Below are 16,078 nucleotides of genomic sequence, written 5' to 3' on the forward strand. Positions count from 1 at the left end.
AAGCTGGGGTTAGCATGAGAGCAGCACCATTTCGTAGCTCCGTCGTGGCCATTCCGCAACCAATCATGGCAGCCGCTCTTTATCGTTATTTTGGGCGGGGTGGGTGGCGGAGCCGAGCTGTTTTGCAGCCATCATTGTGTGGAGTTCAGTTCATCTCACTAGTTTTGTATTTGTCATGAGGGGTTGTTCCTAATGTTTCTATTTTAGCGAGGTCAAAAAGAGATCCCATTAGTGGCCTACTGATTTTGCTCGATTCCTTTTCTTTTTTTTTTACACGATTTTTCGTTATCTGCAAAGACTAAACAGAGTATTGCGACTCTGTGTTTGTTTGTAAATAGAGAATGAACCAAAGAGAACCAATTCTAAAACAGTAAATACTTGGATAACAATCAATCAAATGGAGAGAGAAGCAGCCACGACGTATTACAACGGGGGCAAAGGCCTGCGTTAACTACCCTTCACTATGTGCAAAGAGAGAGTACTCCTAATAGAAATGAGGGGGGGGGCACCATTCAAAGCAGATCAGTGTGCATAAACACGAAAATGTTTTCACTTACCACAAACTTGACATTCGACAGCTTATGATATTTGCTATTAAAAAAACATTGAAATTCACTGAAAAAAACATAGGTTATAGACCATATATAGTTAGGAATTAGCATTTACAAAACCTTGAAAATTCACTGAAAAAACCATAGGTTATAGACCATATATAGTTAGGAATTAGCATTTAAAAAACCTTATTTTACTCACACAAAACCATTGAAATTCCATATATAGTTAGTTGCACTAACTATATATCGCGCACCCGCAATCCACTGCTGATCATGTCACATATTACATCATTCATGACATGGTCAGTGACATCACTGATGACATCACTGATGACATCTCAAATGACATCACTGATGAGATCACTGATGACATCTCATTTGACATCAATGACCACATCACTGATGATATCATTCATGTGACAATACAATGCATCTCCTCACATTTTAATATAACCTCTGTTTCACCCAGTGTTAAATACAGAGTATAATTTTTGAAACCATTGACACACCAATACTAGTTACTACATACGTACTCACTGATTCCTACGTCTACACACACATTCACTCATTCACCCATACAATCATTCATACATACAATCACTCATCTTTACAACACTATCATATGCACTCATACACCTATACAGACACTCACACTCTGCCACTCATCCATGGAGTTACTCACACACCTAGTCAGTCCTGTAAAGAATCAATCACACTTCCATTTTCTTGTCTATACAGTTAAACATAGAGCACCTTACATTTTCAAACATATACTAACACATACTTACTTTCTTATACAATCATTGATACAAGTACACATTGATCTGCACAGAGTCACACACCTCCCAGCCAGCCACACACACACTCAGTCTCCCATACAAATACTTGGACAATCAATCAATAACCCTTATAGTTAATCATATAGCTACTGATCAACACATGCAGCAGTTTACAGAACAACAGACATAATGATGCACAAATTAAGACAGTTTAGTCACTAACCCATGCACTCAGTGAGACACATTTAATCACTCACTCATACATTCAGTCATGCACCTACTAAATCCTTCGTCCAGACACTTATACATCTACTCATTCTTCAATATGTAAAACATATTTAAACTTTACAGAAACACACAGTCACTGGATGATGTCATCAGTGATCTCATCAGTGATGTCATTTGAGATGTCATCAGTGATGTCATCAGTGATGTCACTGACCATGTCATGAATGATGTAATATGTGACATGATCAGCAGTGGATTGCGGGTGCGCGATATATAGTTAGTGCAACTAACTATATATGGAATTTCAATGGTTTTGTGTGAGTAAAATAAGGTTTTTTAAATGCTAATTCCTAACTATATATGGTCTATAACCTATGGTTTTTTCAGTGAATTTTCAAGGTTTTGTAAATGCTAATTCCTAACTATATATGGTCTATAACCTATGGTTTTTTCAGTGAATATATATATATATATATATATATATATATATATATATATATATATATATAACAACACGGCCGTCTTGTGATTACCTCAAAACATCAGTCACGGACACAACAGTGATTTTAGCAGCAATCAAGATTTATTGCACAACTGACCGGCAACAACACTCAACGCGTTTCAGGATACACTCCCTTGTTCACGAGGGTCGGAATCCATGTTTGCTTCATTTTTAAATAAACAAGTGACACCCTTTCACCATAAGAAGTGAAGACAGACTTTCATTTGCGATCAAAATCATAAATGTTTACAAATACTTTCGTAATTCATTCGAGTCTCTCTTAAATGAAAATATTAATCTTAAACAAAATAATCATTTCGGAACCACATTTCAATAATGGTGCAGAAAGTTAATGTGTGCTTTTTAAATAAAGTTGCAGTTCATTTGACATTTAGTTTTAAATAAACTTGTGATCTAGGCAGAATAGCGCGTCACAATAGAGAAGGCATTCAATTAACTTTAGCTTACTGACGTAAGATAGACAAATTCCTCGTCCTCTGAATAGACATTTGTTTTTCACAAACTGCCTTCACATGAACTGTTCAACTAAATAAATAAATTAATTTGTAATGCATCGTGTTGCCCCAGTGGGCTCAGTACACCAGATGTATGTGATTAGCAGTTATTCGGCCCCAGTGGGCTATGAGAATCGAATTCTTCAACATTTCTTCTTCTTCAGAAAGTCGTATCTAAAATTAAACAAAATAAAACATCACTAAATAAAATAATAAGTTTGCAACATACATTCTAAAACAAAATAATACTGTTTAAAAACAATGTGCTTCGAGGCTAAAGCAGTTCTCATCAAGCTATAGCAGAATATTTTTTACATAATATTAAAATAGTCGTTACCCATTCTTAACCTAAATGCACAGCTAATTCCTCATCACAATTATGACCTGAAGGAGTGAGGGTCCTGTACTGTATGATCAATTTGGATTCTAGCCTGCGGAGTTCCTTCAGTCTGTTTCCGCCTCTCTCATTACTTTTCACATAATCAAGCACTACATAACTTAACAGATTACTGTTTTGTCCATGGTGACTCTGAAAATGACGGGCCATAGGGTAAGCTTTATCACAGTTCTTTATGGCACGTAGATGCTCTAATATCCGCTTCCTAGCCTTATGGATAGTACTTCCTATATAGGTCGATCCGCAAGTACAAAAAAGAGCATATACCGCATATTCGGTGTTGCAGGATGTATGTTTACTAATCACTTAAGGCTTACATTCAGCAGATAGTATACATGCTTTTCTATTTTTACTATTCTTACAAGCCTTACAGCTTCTACATGTATAGAAGCCTTGAATTCTTGCTACTCACAATGGTCTAAAGAGTCACTAGAATTCCTTGATTTAAGACTTACTGTCTAGAACGACAGAATTGAGAGCTGTCTTTTTAGAAAAAGCACTGCGGTCAACAGTCTGTTGCACACCAGAAGTTGCCTCTCCAACGCACTCATTCAGAGCATACCTTTGGGTGAGCTCCTTAGAGCGAAACGAAACTGCAGTACAGTTAAAAACTTTGAAAGGGAATCCACCATCATGACCACACGCTTTCTGGAGAGAGTGTATACACAAAAAACTGTGAATAAAGCTCTAAGTGAGGTGTCTAAACGAACATGTGAATTTGTATTCGTAGAAAAGAAAGATACAGCGAATGAAGACACCACCCAGATCATAAGATTCATAACCACCTATAACAAGCAGACACATGCAGTGCGTAAAAGCTTGGATAAATTCTGGCCAGCACTAGGTACTGACAAAGATCTTGCGGGCTGTATAGGACCATATCCACAAATTACATACAAAAGAGCTAAATCTCTTAGAGATACTTTATGCAGAGCAGTTGAACCCTCAAAAACAGGAGTACCGGGAATTCAAGGCTTCTATATAGTAAAAATAGAAAAGCATGTATACTATCTGCTGAATGTAAGCCTTACGTGATTAGTAAACATACATCCTGCCACACCGAATATGCAGTATATGCTCTTTTTTGTCCTTGCGTAAAGGCCTATATAGGAAGTACTATCCATAAGGCTAAGAAGTGGATATTAGAGCATCTACGTGCCATAAAGAACTGTGATAAAGCTTACCCTATGGCCTGTCATTTTCAGAGTCACCATGGACAAAACAGTAATCTGTTAATTGTGAGGCTAAGTAATCCCAAAATTCAAAAAAACCCCGAAAGGGAACCAAATATATAGCACGTGCGAAATCGCACAACAAGCAAAGATTCAAAGGTGATAATAGGAAAAGGAAAGCTATCTGTACGGAAAAGATTTCTAAACATGCGATGTCTGGGTAAAGAAAAAGGGGAGTATCGGAGTAAGGGTAACAGCAAAGTAATGGAGAAATTCCAAAAATCCACTCGAGGTCCATGTAAACTACACAGCAATAAAAGTTAAGTTGCCAAAAATGGTTGCTCACCGCTGAACCGGTGATAATTCCAACCCAGTCTAATCGGGTGTTGTGAGGACAGTAATGGTGAATTGAACATGGTGGGTGATGCAAAGGGGAGGACGGGTAAGTATCCACCCCCGGTTTCAGGATCCAGTAGGAGTAAGCGGGCGAGTGTGTCCATCTTACGGGTAGTCCTGTATGAGAAAGGGTGTCAGAATTATAAAAACATAGGATGGATGGAGTGTTTCAAGGAATGCTGCTGGAGAGCTTACCTATGTCTGTGGTAGCAGGAGAATGTGTAATGGATCCGTCTCCCTTTCCGGTTGCAGAAGTTGCAGAAGGGGCGGAAAAAACAGGGAATGCTATTTATAGTGCTGAGAAAAAAGACTATAACCCCCAACAACAAATAACTGATAGTCAAAACATGAGATGATTTATGGGCCGGAAGTGAGAGTGAAAAAGTAAACCTGACAACAATATTGAATCAAAATGGCTAAAAATTAAAAAGAAAGATGAACGTTTAAGGCAGGAAAAGAGGGAAAGAAACAGAATTAGAAGGTCTGATGAGCAGTAGTAAAAGTGCCACAATAATTCAGGTGTCCAAAAGAAAAAAAGGGCAATGAAATTAAAAGGAGGTAACAGTGATAGAAGAGCCATAATTAAAGGACAGTGGAAATGAAAGTATTAGGCAGAGACAGAGGGTAGAGAAAAAGAAACCAAATGGAATGTATAAAGAACAGTATTCAAAATAATGTTGGTGGTGTCCAATTGAGCCATTTCGACAACAGAATGACATAATCAAAAATGGGGCATGTAAGATAGCTGTGCTTAACAAAAGGAAGTAATATTATGCAAAACGAAAAACAACAGTTCCTTGAATGATGGAGGGTGCAGTACATGGCATCAAGTACTTTAAACATACTATAGTTCATGGTCAATGTGGAAAGAAAATTGACAGTTCATTGAGCGTTGGAAGGCGCAGTGCATGGCATCAGGTGCCCAAGAAATACTGTAGTTCCTGGTCAATGTTTAACCCGTGCCTCACGGTGTGGAGACACTTGATCCAGGTTGCCAACAGGCATCTGAGTTCGCGGTTTCCACCTCTGATGCTTGGCTGAGTCACATCAATACCAAAGAATGTGAATCCTTTGTGTGGACCCTGTGATGGACAGGATGCTGCGTGCAAAGCCATGGGGTATCTGGCATCTTGGTGGTGGATTGCTCTAACATGCTCACTGATTCGTTCCTTCAGGGGTCTGATTGTGCTCCCAACATATTGGCTCTTGCAAGTGCATTCCAGAATGTACACAACATACTTGGTATTACAGTTAATGTTGCAATTGATTCGGTAGTTCCTTTTGTCAAAACCATTGAAATCATTGACACCATTAAGAGCCCATCTGCAGACTCCACAGCAACCGTATTTAAAGAAACCTTTCCTGTGGGATGTGAGCCAAGAGTTAGCTGTTGTGGTGCGTGGAACTGTGGGACTGAGTCTGTTTTTCAGTGTTCTGCCACGTCTGTATGTGATCTGGAGTCTAGTATTGCTTTTTGAATCTAATGGAGGTGCATATTGAGCTCTTAACAGATTCATACTCAGTTACACAGCTAACATCAGCACTTACTTTCGTCTCATCAAAATCAGTCAGAAATAAACCAGACAATTTTCTAATTTGTGACAAAGCAACATATGACATTCCTTCTTTGAATACACTACTACTAATATTATCAAGACCTGTATCTACACTTAAACCTTGCGATTTATCAATAGTTACTGCATAGGCTAAAGACATTGGGAACTGCTTTCTCTGGACACACAAGTCTTTCACAAGTAGGAAATGTACAACCCATCTACCAATCTGCTTAACTTCAGCAATATCATCAAAGTGTATGGCTAAGTATTCCACATCAAATCTGTTTGGATAATTAACAAACTTCATAATTTTAGCCATTGCACCATTCACTAGCCCTTCTTCAACATTTAAATTACAATGTAAGATTACACGACAATTTTTACAGACACGTAACAGTTTTTCTAATCCTGCAGTTTTCTACACAGACTTTTCTAAACTATCCAGTTTTGATTGCAGTGTTTGTTAGTAGCACTGTAACTCCTTGATCTTCCATTTTATCATTTGCTCTCATTTTGACGATCTCTTCTTTTTCCAGTTACAATAATAGTTCATTGCATTTACTACACTCCTCAACAGTTGGCATTAAACAAACAATTGACTTCTCTTCCTGAAGAAAATTGTACATTTCTTCAGCAGCTGAAATATTACTTGGAAACACATTTCTGACAAGACGGGTTTCTAATACTGTCTTTCCCTCTTTTGTGAGGACTCCTACTCTCATATCCTTTCGTTTATCTGCATAATACATAGCTGTTGTTTGGGGCATATTTTGGATTAACTCTTTGTATTGAAAGATTTCCCAAATGTTTACATTTCCAATATTTCCTAGTGAATTCCTTGTTTCATTATTTAGTACTTTCTTGAATACAGGTTGTCCTTTTACAGGAGTTAGTTGTAGCAGGTCTCCAAAGACTATTAAGTGTTTTCCTCCAAAAAGTATGGTGTAGTCAGATTTTCATATTTACTGCATTCTTAAAATGTATACAGCTAGTATTAGGGTAGACACCATGCTGACTTCATCAATAGTTAGTAGCTTTAATTTCTTTAATACTTTTTCCACTTCATGACAAGCCTCACCAGATCATTTGTGGTATTGTCATTTGTTGTCAAGTTCAGCAGGCAGCATTAACAATCGATGAAGGGTAACTCCTTTAACATTATGAGCAGCTAAGTCTGTTGGTGCAGTGACTACACAGAACAAATTAGAATCTGTTCTCTTCTGTAGGCAACTTTAGTCAAGAAGCTTTTTCCAGTTCCAAACTGACCACTTATGTACGATAGAACTGGTTTATGTGTAGAACATGCACACTTTTTATTCTCATGGAGAATCCCTTTTCTACTTTACCTTTTACAGCTTCAAAAATGTCTTTCTGATCTGCATGCAATTGCTGTATAGGTAGTTCTAGATCCACAGGTTCCTTCCTTATTTGCTGCATTGCATTCTCCACCTCATTCATAGCTATTGCAGTTTCATTTTCAATGATTGGCTGTCCGAGAGGATTGTGACTTCCAGGTGCTAAACTTTGACTGCTCTGAAAATTCTCTCTTGATATCTCAGCAGCAATTTTTTCTTCTTGTTCAAGCTCATCTCTCAGCATTTGAAGATATACTGGAAACACAGAGCACTCAATGCTGTCTTTCACAGCGTTGAAAGAGTCTTCCTAACAGTCAAATTCTACAATTAGCTCACTTTCAGTTTGCCATGGCTTAAACAACTGTAAAAAGGCTAAATAGAAAAACTCTCTTTTGTCTGGAGTTTGGCAACTTAGCTTTTGATGGTTGATTACATTTCCTTTGTTTTGTCTCACCAAACATCCTTCGCATCTAGCCACAACAAACATTCCTTCATCTATGTTTTCACTGACATTACTTCTGAAAGTATAATATTGAAGTATTTCATAAAGACACATGCATTCCAGATGATGACTTCTTCTTGGATAATACGTGTCCAGCATGCTACTCCTCAGAATATCTGTACTGTGTGGCTGAAATTCTGCAAGAGATTGCATTTCAGGAAAAGACTTCAGTACTCTGTTACAAGTCTTAGAAAGCCCTAAACTCACCCATTGAACTCCCCTAAATTTAGAAAATAAACTAGCTAGTTTAACCGGTCTACACATTCATAGGAGCATATCTCTCTGTGAGAAAGCATTTTCAAACTAAAACTGTACAATTTTTTTGTAAGACTCTTTTCTGCTGAAATCTCCTCCCACGGCTCTTTCATCTCAGTTTTCCTCGATTTCCTTATATAAGATGTAACATACGGAGCAACAGTAATTGAGTTATCTGCAACAAACTGCACATCCATGTTTCCATTCCACATCTTCAGAATTACAGAGATGTAGTCATTAATGTACTTGGAGGCCTCTGTTCTTCTTAGGTTGTATGTATTTTTAGGTGATTTCCTTGTTGGTGTATGTCTGACTGCAGACAAAAAGCTGTTGACTCTTCCTTGTGAGACGACAGGTCGTGGGAATCTAAAACAACAACCTGTATAAAATGTCCCTTTTGCTCTGTATCTTCGCTGACAGTATTTTCCCCATCCATGATTTTGGATCCATAGAAATCGTTGTCTCTCTTTGGGATGGAGCAAGCTACATACTGCTCAATAAAAGACAAAACAGACTCATTATTATCTGTTCCAAACTTTGGGGCATATTTTACCCACAACAGCATGTGAATATGGGGAGCACCTCTAGCTTGGTACTCTTTACACCAAAATAAATCAATCACTTCACCAAGAGGAGATTTTGTTTTATTCAAGATGAAAGCCATTATTGTTTGAAATCTGTGATTAAAATATTTGCAAACATTTGCAGGGTCTAGTGAGCAGGATTTTCCTTGCGTCTTCAGATGAATCTCTATCATATTTGAATTTGCCTCCTGCAAGAATTCTAGCAGGTCATCCCATGCCTATTCAGCACAACCCAGCATCAGGAAAAAAGTAGATGCTCCAAGGTTCCTCAACATGCACTTGAGTTCACCATGATGCCAATACCAATATTCATTAGTCCCACGCTGACATGCCATTGGGTTCATTAAATTGTATTCCAAGTGCTCATCATTTCCTTGAACTTTTAAAAAAGTTCTCTTGCTGATGTATTATGCAAATTAACTCCAGTTTTTAGAATATGATTCACAGCATATGAGAGGCCAAACAAGTCACCCTCAAATAATAGGTGAAATGTATACGGAAGACACTGACAAATTCTAGGGTCTTTTAAATAAAGTCTAATACATCTATACTCATTTGCAGGTATTTGCACAGGCCGCTTGTCCTTCCTGCTACCTACTATAGTAGGAAAAAGATGTGGGAAACACTGAGCTTCTAAACTTCTCCCCACACACTTAATGGAGCTCCTTTTGCTTCCTTTATTTGAAACAGCTCATTGGCATCACCAATTTAGAACACAAAGGGTGGAAGCTACAATGTTCATACATTTCTTCTGTCCTGGACGGATCCACCTTCTCTATCTGACCTGTTGATGGAAATGTCTGATCATCCATATGTGTGATATCTTGCATGCTTTCCATATTTCTGTAGTACCAGATATAAACTTTTTTTTTCAACTTTGCTATCTTCTACTGACTCATGCCATATCTTCTTGTTCTTAGTAGGCACACCATTTACAAGAATTACCAGTCCTACCTGTAAATCTCTATCTACCCCTACAGTTTCAATATTTTTCTTGACATCTAATGGCAAATACACAACTCTACCTTTTAGAACCTTTTTGCAGCTCTGGTGGGGGTAACTTGCCTGTCTTTAGCTCCATACATACTATAGCCTGAAATGGATGTATAGTTTGGATAAGAATGGACTCATAAATATTCAAACTTTGAAGTGCTTCTGGAATGGGAAGTTCTAACTTGTTATGCACAGCTTCAGCAGGCATTTTATTATCCTCTAATTTATTGTAGCAGTACTTACATATAACTTGCCATGTGGACAAGTAAAATATTTCTTCTACAAACAAATACAGTGTAAACTTTTGCCAAATATCATTATTCTCTTAAATATAAATCAACAGTCCGTGTTTGGTTCTTGCAGTGAGTGCATCAACAGCATATACAAACATACTCTGGTTTTTCAGCACATATTGTCTTAAATTTTGTAATCCCGTTGTCAAAACTATCAACTGAAATTCCTGTGTCCTGTTCCACAACTCCTCCTGTTATCAAATCTTAAAATTCCCTACAGTCCTCTTCTGGGCCAAACAAATGAAACCTCACATCATCAAAAACCTTTTCTACCTCTGCCACAGTACCATGCAAAAGTGCCCGATAATTCCTTATAAACATAAAGCCGGAGTTTTCACATAATACAGCCTCCTAACTCACGTTTGCATTCTTGAGGAGTACACAGCTAAAATCCTAAAATGATGAAAGGTACTTTGGCATACTTTCTTTGATAAGCAAGCTAGTGAGTGTCCCTGCAAATGTGTATGCTTTCTCAGCTTGCAAGGATCTAAATATTGTAAAGTATTTATTTTGTGTTTTAAACTTCACCTTGGAAATATATGCCAGAATTTCCTTAATATATCAATGGATTGCTGTCTAATACTACAAACACTACTACAATTCCATTTGTATACAGGGGCCTGACTACGCCTCCCTTGTACCTCTTCTGCAATAACATCTTCTAGATTTCTAGTTACCATCACCTCTTTTGCTATAGGACTGCCATTCTTTATTTCATAACATCTTCATCAATAGCATGAACTAATCTGTTATCCTGGAGATAGCTTTCTTCATTAAAGAAAGGCTCTGTACTAGAAGCCACCACATTATGTGGAGTGGCCAGGTTCTTAGGCCGAGCCTGGCTAATCAGAAATAGAAAGAGTGACTAGTTAAAAATACACAATGAAAGAAGCACTCATATGTTATTAAAAGGACCCTCACTCACCAACTTGGTTGGTGACATGCTTCATCATTGGGTCCCCACCGGATCAGCCGAATGCCGTACCGGTGTGCTACGACGCCTGCAATTCCAGCGGAGTGGGTTGTGATGTAGTGCAAGTGAATTAGTGCAGGTTAAAAAGTATCCAAATACTCCCTGAAAGACTTTATTTTTAGGTGATTTGGGTACTAAATAAAAACAAGTGACGGATCAATACTAACTGAGCAATGGAGCTAGGAGATCCGATGGAATGTAAAAATTGGTCGACATGAACATGTTTCTGCTTGTATTAGCCAGTTCTGCTAAGCATTCATCAGGACCTTTGTGAAAAGTGGGACCATGGCGGTATACGCGCGCTAAGGCGTACCCTAACCTATGGTCATATGTTTAAAAAACTCACGGTTTTACCATGTAGGTAGTTCTTAGACCGGTGGCAACCTGTAAAAGAAAAACATGAGAACAGATTGCTTCATCATAATTCTGTCATGTCATTAGCTTTCACAAAAAAGGGAGTTACAGGCTTCTCAACACTGAGTGTCTCTTTCAAATAAAGATAAATAAGAAAAAAAAGAAAAAAGGGGAAAAACGACACCTTTATGGTCGCTATACTATTCATAAGCCCGAATGTTTTTGAAAGCTTATTTTTGCTCATTTTAAAGGTGAAACGGGTCACACCTCCACCTCTATTTAGGTCATTGTCACTAGAGCCCTTTCCTGATGCAGGGGTATTGGAAAGAAGGAGGTTACCACCGGCAAATTGCTGCCTCGCATTCTCGATATTGACATAGGTATTTGAACCTGAAGTTCAACAGAGAAATTATAAACACAAACGGGCGCCACACATATTTAATGCTAAAAGATGCCCTGTGTTATAAATCGAACGATATTTTAAGAAAGGGCGGTTATGGAGAATGAAGCCTTACTTGAGTCAGAAAAGGAAGTTACTTCATGGAGCAGAGACCGGGGGCCCGTCTGGAAGTTCTATAGATAGAATAGAAGAACGAAATTAAGTCTACATAATAACGAGGGAAAAGGGGCCCCTTGTCCCCTGCCATAGGTGTAGAACACTTACTTCCAAAGAAACGGGATCTCACCGGGTGCCTAGCAGTGCCCGTCCTGCTCCGAATATTGTTGTTACACCGGAGCAACCCGGACGAAAAAGGGTAAAGTGCTGTGTCACGTGTCATGAGGGACGTCACTACGTTACCTACGGACTCCAAATCGGAGACTAGAATGTTAACCCCTTCAGCCATGATGTTACTATACTGCTACGCTGCATTCATTGAAAAACTTTATTGATATAGCCCTCACAAGCCCGGAAGAAAGGGGCCATAGTTGCAAATTACGTGTGACAGCATTACCAAGAAACCTCACTACATGGCGTGGGAATTTCGTTTCAGTTAACATTTTCGTTCATGATGTTCCCATTGTTAAGCCAATACAGCGCTTCTTTTTTGAAAAGAGGGGAAGGGTTTTCTCAGAAAAAGAAAACTATATTAAATCACCATCAAGGGCACAGACAATGAGGGTTACTAAGCTTGGTCCCTTGAGCCAAACTGCAAACCTGAAGTCACTTGGGAATGTATGTAAAAGTGACTACAGACTGGTATGACTTTACCCAGAGAGGCAGCAATCCAACCAACCAGACGGAGAAAAGGCAAGGAGGACACACATCTGCTTGTATAAGGGAAATTCATTTAAGGACAGTACCCCAAGGGATGTTATCATTAAGTCCCTGGCGGTGAGTAGACAAAAATATATACAGGCTGGCATGTACGAAAAATTGGGAAAGGGGTACATTAAAACAACATGGAACCTGCCCTATTCACATGCATGTGTCAGTAATAAAGGACAGAAAGTGTTTCTTAGTGGCAATAATTGTGCAATGTCACTGAGCGGTACACTTCTGTGTAATGGAATTCGTTTGCATGGAGCCTGTGAAGGGAACTCAAATAACCTTTCATGTCACCAGCTAGGCGCACCTGCAACAGAGATAGAACCATTCTTTCAGAGACTCTATAATGGGAGTTACATTCTAATTGTAGATCGCAGATGCTGTAGTCTTATGCCCGGGACTCCTTATCTCGTAACTACGACTGCGAAGGTCAAGTGCTGTGGACGCTTATTGTTCCCCAGCTCCCTTCCAGACAGGGAGGCAAGGGCATGGCCCAACTTGAAAATTACTTCTATTCGAATAGATACTTTAAGCAGAATGAAAACAGTGCTTCTTCAGACGCCGACCAGACTCACGTCATCAAAAGAAACGTATGATCTCCTAGTCGCAAGGACGACTGCAGAGATTCACTCCTTATTATCAACTAATTCCCCCATACATTTCGCAGAAATCCTGAATGAAATCTTAAATATTTCTGATACCAGTGGAGTCTCAAAAGTATTTAAGACAGTATTTTCGATGGCATTAACACCATTCAAAGCCATACTGGGTATTTTTCCAGATTTCATCCATTCGATTTTTGGCGGACTTCCCCTCATTTTGGGACTAATTGCAGGAATCCTATTCCTGGTCCTTATATTTCGTTATGGCAAACCATGTCACAGACAAAACACCTGCGACAAGGGAAGAAACAATCCTAGCCATTGGATACCGGGACCGGATATCAAAAATCCTGGGACTATCCCGGCTTAGAGACCTGAACATGACTTGGTTTCTTTCATTTCGACCAATGTGGCATCGATGTGTTTTACCTGTATTAAGGTGCTTGCTATGCGAAGAAGAATGCGTGTTAGACACCTGTCTGACTCTACAATCAGATGCGCCAATGGATGCAGAAACATTGTTGAGTCCAATAAAGGCTCATACTTTGTGCTGCCCTCAACGGCTACCAATCCTGATGACGGCATTCGTGGAAGCTTCACCACTACGATTAAGGGGTAGTGAAGTTCAAGATGAAAGCAGCATTGATCAGGTACGACCTTCTGTCAGCAATACTAATCAAAACGTCAATGGAGACAATCATGCGCACGAATGCATGGTTACATGTTTTTCCGAGTTAGTGGAACTCTCCCAGGAAGCTGTTGACAGCTTTTTCGACAGTCTAAATGATATGATGTTCTCACCAGAGCAGAAATAGAGACTTTTGAGCAAGCTCGCACATGGCGTTCCCTGAATTTGATAATTAACAACAAGGGGTGGTGATGGACAGAGTCTCTGAATTAAGCAGAAAACTCTCACCCAGTCAAGAGATCAGGGCTAGATCCAACACCGTTTTTTAGCTCACTGCATCATCCCAGTTTCAGAACCTGGCTGTATGCAAATTAGTCTGTTCCTGTCCCAGTGCATGATGGGAACAGGGCAAACCAAACTACAAAGCCAATTCTTACACTGGAAAGGAAACAAGCTACCGGGGACCGGTTTCTGGCATTTCAGCCTCTTCGGCCCGGCTTGCTTGAATCCTGATGGTGCAGTGAGCAAGGGACTCATGTCTGAGCATACCCTTCCACGCTTAGGGTGGACAAAATAATTAACAACAAGGGGTGGTGATGGACAGAGTCTCTGAATTAAGCAGAAAACTCTCACCCAGTCAAGAGATCAGGGCTAGATCCAACACCGTTTTTTAGCTCACTGCATCATCCCAGTTTCAGAACCTGGCTGTATGCAAATTAGTCTGTTCCTGTCCCAGTGCATGATGGGAACAGGGCAAACCAAACTACAAAGCCAATTCTTACACTGGAAAGGAAACAAGCTACCGGGGACCGGTTTCTGGCATTTCAGCCTCTTCGGCCCGGCTTGCTTGAATCCTGATGGTGCAGTGAGCAAGGGACTCATGTCTGAGCATACCCTTCCACGCTTAGGGTGGACAAAATAATTAACAACAAGGGGTGGTGATGGACAGAGTCTCTGAATTAAGCAGAAAACTCTCACCCAGTCAAGAGATCAGGGCTAGATCCAACACCGTTTTTTAGCTCACTGCATCATCCCAGTTTCAGAACCTGGCTGTATGCAAATTAGTCTGTTCCTGTCCCAGTGCATGATGGGAACAGGGCAAACCAAACTACAAAGCCAATTCTTACACTGGAAAGGAAACAAGCTACCGGGGACCGGTTTCTGGCATTTCAGCCTCTTCGGCCCGGCTTGCTTGAATCCTGATGGTGCAGTGAGCAAGGGACTCATGTCTGAGCATACCCTTCCACGCTTAGGGTGGACAAAATAATTAACAACAAGGGGTGGTGATGGACAGAGTCTCTGAATTAAGCAGAAAACTCTCACCCAGTCAAGAGATCAGGGCTAGATCCAACACCGTTTTTTAGCTCACTGCATCATCCCAGTTTCAGAACCTGGCTGTATGCAAATTAGTCTGTTCCTGTCCCAGTGCATGATGGGAACAGGGCAAACCAAACTACAAAGCCAATTCTTACACTGGAAAGGAAACAAGCTACCGGGGACCGGTTTCTGGCATTTCAGCCTCTTCGGCCCGGCTTGCTTGAATCCTGATGGTGCAGTGAGCAAGGGACTCATGTCTGAGCATACCCTTCCACGCTTAGGGTGGACAAAATAATTAACAACAAGGGGTGGTGATGGACAGAGTCTCTGAATTAAGCAGAAAACTCTCACCCAGTCAAGAGATCAGGGCTAGATCCAACACCGTTTTTTAGCTCACTGCATCATCCCAGTTTCAGAACCTGGCTGTATGCAAATTAGTCTGTTCCTGTCCCAGTGCATGATGGGAACAGGGCAAACCAAACTACAAAGCCAATTCTTACACTGGAAAGGAAACAAGCTACCGGGGACCGGTTTCTGGCATTTCAGCCTCTTCGGCCCGGCTTGCTTGAATCCTGATGGTGCAGTGAGCAAGGGACTCATGTCTGAGCATACCCTTCCACGCTTGGGGTGGACAAAATAATTAACAACAAGGGGTGGTGATGTCCATCACCACCCCTTGTTGTAAATAATTTTGTCCACCCTAAGTGTGGAAGGGTATGCTCAGATGTGAGTCCCTTGCTCATTGCACCATCAGGATTCAAGCAAGCCGGGCCGAAGACGCCTGAAATGGCAGAAACCGGTCCCCGGAAGCTTGTTTCCTTCCCAGTGTAAGAATTGGCTTTTGTAGTCTGGTCTG

General features: G+C 40.1%; 1 protein-coding gene across 1 annotated transcript in view; it reads right to left on the reverse strand.

Annotated features, from left to right (window-relative positions):
• Nucleotides 1-2,232: 2,232 nt before the first annotated feature.
• The window catches only part of WDR53 (WD repeat domain 53), a 1,236,996-nt gene continuing 1,223,150 nt past the window's right edge, over nucleotides 2,233-16,078 (reverse strand). The window contains exon 5 of the mRNA XM_078665753.1: nucleotides 2,233-2,752. The gene's annotated coding sequence lies outside the window, so the exon portion shown is untranslated. The remainder of the gene's footprint in view (nucleotides 2,753-16,078) is intronic.

This window comes from Lissotriton helveticus, chromosome 11 (assembly GCF_964261635.1).
Source record: "Lissotriton helveticus chromosome 11, aLisHel1.1, whole genome shotgun sequence".
Lineage (NCBI taxonomy): Eukaryota > Metazoa > Chordata > Amphibia > Caudata > Salamandridae > Lissotriton > Lissotriton helveticus.